Here is an 8,683-nt window from a genome sequence, read left to right as displayed (position 1 = left end):
ATTACAGATGTTCCGAATACACATTCGGCACTATTTGACACTTTTTCAAAGTTGTCAAATAGTTAACAGGTACGCTCGTGGCTATTCCGGCCCAGCGTACCTGGTTTTCAATCCGCCACCCTGGAGGCCGCGGATGCCATAGGAATCAATGGAAGTCTGAAAGCACCGAAAGCTTATTTTCAATGCTGCCAGATATCCCATTGATTTCTATGTTAGAAAACCAGTTACGTTTACACCTAACACCCTAACATAAATCCTGAGTCTAAACACCCCTAATCCGCCACCTTTATAATGTTATTAACCCCTATTCCGCCGCTCCCTGACACCGCCGCAACTAAATAAAGCTATTAACCCCTATCCCGCCGTTCCCAGACCTGTCGCCACTAAATAAACATATTGACCCCTAAACCTTTGGCCTCCCACATCACTACCATTAACTAAACCTATTAACCATCGCCATAAACTGAATTAAGCTATTAACCCCTAAACCTAAGTTACCTAACAACCCACTAACTTTACATTAAAATTACAACATCCCTATCTTAAAATAAATTTAAACTTACCTGTAGAATTAAAATAAACTAATTCTAAACTATTAAGTAGAAAACGAGTAAAGATCCAAACAAAGTTTTAGATCTTCAATTCTTCAATTCTTTATTATCAACGTCTAAAAGCAGCAAACTCAGCAAAATAGTAAAATAACAAGTGATTATGTCCAGACTACATTGGTCCCTATCTTTGATACGAAAGTTCATAAACCTTACTGACATATACCGCTTTTCCACATTGTGCCCTTTTTTCACATTTTGCATATGGATATAACTGTGACAGTCTTTTTCATTGGGGGATATTCACAGATACTGAAGGAATTTTTTAACTTTTCTTGTTATTTGAATAAACTAATAATTAACCTACCCTGACTATTATACTAAAATTACATTAAACTAGCAATTAAATTAACTATATTACATATTAACAAAACCCTAACCCTTCTCAAATTATTTAAATCTAGTATTAAAAATTACTAAATTACAAAAAAATAAATAAACGCTAAGTTACAAAAAATAAAAAACACTAAATTACGGGGAAAACCCCCCCACAGTATCAAAAATAAAAACGAATGACACCTAATCTAATAGTCCTATTGAAATAAAAAAGCCACCCCAAAATAAAAAAAAACCTAGCCTACAATAAACTACCAATGGCCCTTAAAAGGCCCTTTTGCGAGGCATTGCCCCAAAGAAATCAGCTCTTTCACCTGTAAAATAAAAGACAAACACCCCACCAAGAGTAAAACCCACCACCCAACCAACCAACCGCCCCAAATACAAAGCCTATCTAAAAATCCTAAGCTCCCCATTGCCCTGAAAAGGGCATTTGTATGGCCATTGCCCTTAAAAGGGCATTTAGCTCTTTTACCTGCCCAGATCCTACTCTAAGAATAAAACCCACCCAAGAAACCCTTAAATAAACATAAATCTAACCCCAGACGATCCACTTACAGTTTTTGAAGTCCTGCTTGAAGGATCCTTCCAGCTGGCAAGAAGTCTTCATCCGGGCGGCAAGAAGTCTTCATCCTGGCGGCCTCTTCCATCTTCCGCTGAGTGGGTCCATCCTGAAGACATCCGGATGTCTTTCGGAGAGCTCAATCCTATTGGCTGTTCCAATCAGCCAATAGGATGAGAGCTCAATCCTATTGGCTGTTCCAATCAGCCAATAGGATTGAGCTCTCATCCTATTGGCTGATCTGAACAACCAATAGGATTTTAGCAGCTCTAATCCTATTGGCTGATTGGAACCTTTCAGGCAATAGGAATGCAAGGGATGCCATCTTGGATGATGTCACTTGCATTCATGTTCCAATTTACGGCGGCGACCTTATTGAAGAGGAGCTTCGCGCCGGATTTGTCTTCAGGATGGACCTGCTCCACGCCGGATGGACGAAGATGGAAGAGGCCGCATGGATGAAGACTTTGCCGGATGGATGAAGATGGAAGATGCCGCCCCGATGAAGACTTCTTGCCGGCTGGATGGATCCTTCAAGCAGAACTTCAAAAACTGTAAGTGGATCATCGGGTGTTAGTGTTAGAGTTTTTGGGTGGGTTTTATTTTTAGAGTATGGTCTGGGCAGGTAAAAGAGCTAAATGCCTTTTTAAGGGCAATTGAGTGGTGGATTTTACTGTTGGGGGGTGTTTGTATTTTTTTTTTTACAGGTTAGAGAGCTGATTTCTTTGGAGCAATGCCCAGCAAAAGGCCCTTTTAAGGGCCATTAGTAGTTTATTGTAGGCTAGGGTTTTTTTATTTTGGGGGGCTTTTTTATTTTGATAGGTCTATTAGATTAGGTGTAATTCTTTTTTATTTTTGATACTGTGGTTTTTTTTTTGTAACTTAGTGTTTATTTTTTTGTAATTTAGTATTTTTTAATAGTAGATTTAAATAATTTGAGTAGGGTTAGGTTTTTTTTTAATATATAATATAGTTAATTTAATTGGTAGTTTAATGTAATTTTAGTATAATAGTTAGGGTAGGTTAATTAATAGTTTTTAATTAGTTTATTTTAATTCTACAGGTAAGTTTAAATTTATTTTAAGATAGGGATGTTGTAATTTTAATGTAAAGTTAGGGGGTTGTAAGATTTAGGGGTTAATAGCTTAATTTAGTTTATGGCAATGGGTTAAAGGCGGTTTAGGGGTTAATACATTTATTTAGTGGCGGCGGGGTCCGGGAGCGGCGGGATAGGGGTTAATAACTTTATTTAGTTGCAGCGGTGTCGGGGAGTGGCGGGATAGGGGTTAATAACTTTATTAAATTTGCGGCGGGGTCCGGGAGTGGCGGGATAAGGGTTAAACATTTTAGTATAGTGGAGGCATTTAGTGACAGGGTATAAATAAAGTTGGTAAAAAGCCGAATAGCAGCTAGATTGATGACTGTTAGTTAACAACAGTCCGATGCTCATCGCCCCATACTTGGTGCATGGCTTTTTGCCGGCTCTTTTATAAATATGGAGATCGTATTCAGGTCCGCGGTCGCGATGTTAGACGATGTTAGGCGAGCGTATTGGTGCCGGCGAATGCAACATAGTTGAGTCTTTGATAAATATCCCCCTTACAGTTAGACTTTAAGATACTTTTGTTGCTAAACGTTTTATTCCTTTCCCTACAATTTTCTTATATAATTATTTAGCATAATTTTGTTACTCAAAAAATATTTACACCTTTTAGCTAAATCTGTGCTTTTCAAACTTCATTATTTAGCTGTCATTCTCTAATTGTTTTGTTTTATTTTGTAATTATGTCCCAAGAATCCCCTAAAGACAATGCAAAATGTAATCTCCTTTATGGAAGATTTTCAAAATAAAATTCAGCAACAAATGCAATCTGTTACTGCATCTGTCAAGGAGTCTCAAGCTTTTGTCCCTAAAAAAGCAACTCAAAAGAGAAAACATATTTCTAAATCTCCTGACAGATTCATTTCTCAGAAAAAATCCAAAAACTTTAATTCATGTCTGCTCAGCATAGACAATACTGATTCTGCTTTCCCTGAACATAATTACTCACATATTACAGATTCTGAATGTGAATATAATAAACATATTTTAAGAAACATTTTAAAAGCAGAACTGATGTAGACAAAGTTTCTACAACTGAGTCTTTTGACACCTTTTCTAAAAATGATTCAGATGAAAAATCTGATGAGAATGTAAAAGATAACTTTAGTTATGATTTTGTTAATAAAATTATGTCTTTACATAATTCTTCCTCATCCTCTTCTTAAAAAGGAAGAAAAGATCTCATGACAAAAAACCTAAACTTTATGGCAATTCTAGTAATTTATTTTCTGATTCTAATGAACTGCAACATCCAAGGTCATCTAAATAGAGGCCCTCTAAGAGAGTTGCAAAGTTTTTGGACTATTAGATTCGTAAATCCCAAAATAAGAAAACTAAATATATCCTTAAAGCTGAATTACCACATAACACGCATTAACCACGACATTTTAAAATTAATTGGTTCAAAAAATTTAAATTTTCGGAAGGGACCTGACAGATTCCTTAAAACCTGTCAAGATAAACTTCTCAATACTTTGAGCCCTATAACCAAATTGTTTGAATTAACTGAGGAAGCTATATCTATGACACCGTATTATTTTAAGAAAAATTGACACACAATTTGACGATTTTGCTCCCACCGAGATGGGCCCCCCTAGCCAAAGGCTTATTATTTGGAGAGGCTGGTCTTAAAGAATTACAGAAATACGTAAATACTTTTAACTCTTTAAGCAAAATCAAAATCAACACAAGACAAATTTTTAACCAACCTAATAAAGTTTTTGACAAGGCCGGGAGACGTAAGAGCCGCTTTCCCGGCAGTTTCAATACTATCTCAAAGTCCTTCTCCCAAAATGTTGCCACTCCCTCAACATCACATGCCAACTTATTTCCTTCAAGAGCAAGACCATGGACAGGAAGAAAACCACATTCCTGTGTTGTCAGACCTCTCCCAAGTAAATGCTCTCATTTATCCTTGCACACATTTTTTCCCTTAAAGAATTGGAAGCAGACTTTCCCTCTTTCTTCACAATTAGCATCTTATAACTCAAGATCCATGGGTTCTTCAATCTGTTTCTGGTCTTTACCTAAACTTCTTTTCTCAACCTATTCAACTAAAACTCCCCAACCCCATAAAAGTTTCTCAAAAAACAAACCTTATAAAAAGTCACATCTTGCACAAACTCTTTCATAAGCAATATGTTTATTGTAAAAAAGAAGGAGGGTTCTTTTCGCCCTGTAATAAACTTAAGAGATCTGAATTTTCATTTGGAATACAACCAATTTAAAAATGTAAGGTATTCATCTACTACAAGATTGTCTTCTGGAAAACGATTGGTTACTTAGTTTAGATCTAAAGGATGTTTATCTTACTATTTCTATCCACTGGTCTTTCAGGAATTTTCTTGTTTTTTTTCTGGAAAGTCAATCTTTGGCAATTTACTTGTCTCACTTTGGACTGTCTTCAGCCCCTTGGGCCTTCGCAAAGAATTTTAAATAAAAACCTACTAAAAACAGGCTTACCCTATGTAAAAGACTTGAGCAGTGACTTCTATAAACACGTTTCGGCCCTTACGTGAGCCTTTTTCAAGATGTTAACTGCTAGTGTTACTGAGGCTTAAATGGCCGTTATCTGCCAATCATAGAAGAAACCTTTTCCCACCAAAAAATGCTCTTACTTTGAATATCATAATGATAGTAATTGCCCTTAAGGAAAATGGTGCTTACAAGAGATGCCGTTACATCACTTCTGGTAATGGTGGCTTGGTCGCTAATGCTTATGGGAAATGTAGTTTAGCATTAGGAAACCATTATCAAAATATGCTCTTACTTCAGATATAATAGTGATTGTATTTGCCCTTATTGAGAATGGTAATTAGAGCTTACAAGTCAGAGATTGCGATGTTAATACCGGAGTGGTATGTTACTTCCAGTTATGTCACTTTCGGTCTTATAACTAATGCTTATGGGAAATGTAGTTTAACATTAGGAGACCATTATTTAAAGGTTCTCCTATTTAGGGTATTTTTTATTATTTGGGAAATGGTATATATTATAGAACAATAAAAAATATATATTATATTAGTGTGCTCGAGTCTCTAAACATACATTCAAAGTTTATAATTTATAGTAAGGAGAAATTTTTACAGTAGGTACAATTTGTGCTAAAACAATTAGGGAATTTCAAATATTTTAGTGCATATAAAGATGGTATTGTATAGCAATTCCAATTCACAAGAGCTGCTGGTGCAACGCCGCTCCCCTGCAGACTTGCGGCCAATGGGCCGCCAGCAGGGAGGTGTCAATCAACCCTATCATACTCAATCGGGTTGAATTGTGGCGATTCCTGTCCGCCTGCTCAGAGCAGGTGGACAGGGTTATGGAGCAGTGGTCTTTAGACCACTGCTTCATAACTGCTGTTTCTGGCGAGTCTGAAGACTCGCCAGAAACACGGGCCCACAAACTCCATACGGACCTTGATAAATGGGCCTCATAGTGTCAGACAATAAAGGAATTTCAAAAAGCCTATGTTCTGACTTCAAAGAATGGAATTGGTGGACTGGATGACAAAACTCAGCTATTGTTAATATTGCATTGAAAATAAATTAATTTCAATCTATTTAAAAGATGAAATATTTCGACATCAGCATTAAAAGCTTTAGGATATATACAATCTATATAACAAAATCTATTTTGCTTCAGTCTGTTATAGTAATCTCCACCTCTCCATTGTTTTGGTACTTTACAAATACCTATATATTTAAGACTTACATTGTTACCTCCATGTTTTTCTTGTAAATGTTTATACAATGGAACATCGTCCCTATTGTGTGTAATAGCTAGTAGATGTTCTTTAATTCTATCTTTGACGCTGCGTGAGGGACCTACATATTGAGGGCCACAGCCACACTCAATTAAGTAGATCACCCCTTTGTCTTGACAGCGGATAATATCATTTATTCTGAAAATCTCTTTACTGTTATTGGATACAAAAGTATCACTTTTAATCCCATGTTGGCACGCTTTACACTATCCACAGGGAAATAAACCTTTTAGTCTCTCCCTTTGATATTGGATTCAAATAATTTTGTTTTGGTTTCTTTAATTGTTTTTTTGTATTGTTTTTTTGTAAACTTGGTGCCAATATGAATTTTAAATTCTCAGATTTCGATAGATGAATTTAGGTACATCGCTCAGCTTTTCACCCAGAATATTATTTGGTTTCAGTAAGTACCAATTCTTTTTGACAATATTTTCAATCAAATTGCAGTTTTCACTGTATTTAGTGATCAGTGGAACAATGATCTCATCTTTACTTTGAACTTGTTTTTCTTTATATACCAATAGAGATTATCTATCTATATTGTTGACAGATTTAATGGTATTATTCAGTTTGTCCTCTGAGTATCCTCTTTCTAAAAATCTGTCTTTTAGAAGTTTTGACTGTTCAATCCATTTATCAACCTTAGAGCAATTTTTCTTGACTCTAAGTAGTTGCCCTTTTGGTATATTTGATTTCCAAACATGATGGTGGCAACTTGATTGGTGGATGTAATTATTACAGTCGACTTTCTTGAAAAAAGTTGAGGTTTCTATCTTACCATTTTCAATCTCTATCTTAAGGTCTAAAAACGTAATATTGGTGTAACTATATTTATAAGTAAATCTGAGGTTATGTTCATTTTTATTTATTACCTCAATTGTAAATTTGAGATCTTCCTCATTACCTTTCCATATCATAAATATGTCATTGATATAACGATGATAGAGGACCAGATCCGCGCTCCCTGGGCAGGAGTCCCAAAAAATGGTCTCCCATTTACCCATGTACAGATTCGCCCAAGATCCACAAGACATTAATTAATCCCCCAGGGAGACCCATTATTTTGGGCATTGGATCTATAACGAGTAATTTGTCACAGTATATCGATAGAAACCTACAAAAATATGTAAGTTCTTTAACCTCCTATCTTAAGGACTCCACACAGTTACTAAATATATTAAACAGAATGACTTTGGACAAACAGTACATTTTAGTAACATGTGATGTGATATCCTTGTACACGAGTATACCTCATAAAGAGGGAATAGAAGCTGTACAATACTTCCTCAACAAAGACAACACAATGATAGAAGAACAAAGAGATTTTATTTTGGATGTCATTTTATATATAAAGAATTATATCTCATACACAAGTATTAGTTCGCTAGGGAGTAAGTTTACACTATGGAAAGGAAATAGTTAAATAATAGTGGTATCTGTATGGTTGGAATTGTGGCCAATCGGTGAGCTAGAGTACGGTTTTAAAAGGGCACTCTTGCAGTGTTTTTTACATGGCTTGGAGTATGGCATAAAGCCGAAACGCGTTAGCCATTTTTTTCTGTCTAGCAAGGAGGATTTTGTTCCGTTCCCTCCTTTCTGTATGCTGAAAGTATTTATGAGGTTTTAACTTTGTCTATAAATAAATAAAGTGACTTTTATTGATCCGGTGCTCCTACCTGCTTTTTTCATATGGATACCTACTGATGGGGCCACACAGTGAAGCACGGATTATTGCACTATTGATTTGCTCAAGAATGATTTGATTGGCTGTTTCTGCTCACACCCACCTATCCACTAATCAACGTCCACATCGATCCCAAGTTGAAGTGACGTCATCCGCAATATTGGAGGAAGTATCCCTGCGGTGAGAAGCTGGTGGAAGCCGGCACCCTGCACGTTTGACTCATGGAGTCGAAGTAAGGACACACTATACGCTGCAAATTGGGGAAGTGTCCCGTAGCGAGAGGTTGGTGGAAGCCGGCAACCTGTAAGTTTGACTCATGGAATCAAAACAAGGGGTAAGATTGTTCCAAATACACATTTGTCAGCTGTGTACAACACCATCACATACATACATAAGGAGGACCATATATATGTATGAGCTTAGTCGTATGTGTCACCCCGGAGTGGAAAGTATCTTGCTGTTATCTGCCTTAATTGAGTGATTGTCACATTTGTGATTTTGGAACATACAGTACCGCTAACCTATGAATGTGACTTGATTTCTCTGAATTATTATTATAAGGTATTAAAGGGACACTGAACTCAATTTTTTTCTTCAACTTTCTAATTTACTCCTATTATCAATTTTT

Source organism: Bombina bombina, chromosome 8, assembly GCF_027579735.1.
Source record: "Bombina bombina isolate aBomBom1 chromosome 8, aBomBom1.pri, whole genome shotgun sequence".
NCBI classification, from domain to species: domain Eukaryota; kingdom Metazoa; phylum Chordata; class Amphibia; order Anura; family Bombinatoridae; genus Bombina; species Bombina bombina.
This window is presented reverse-complemented; position numbering follows the sequence as displayed.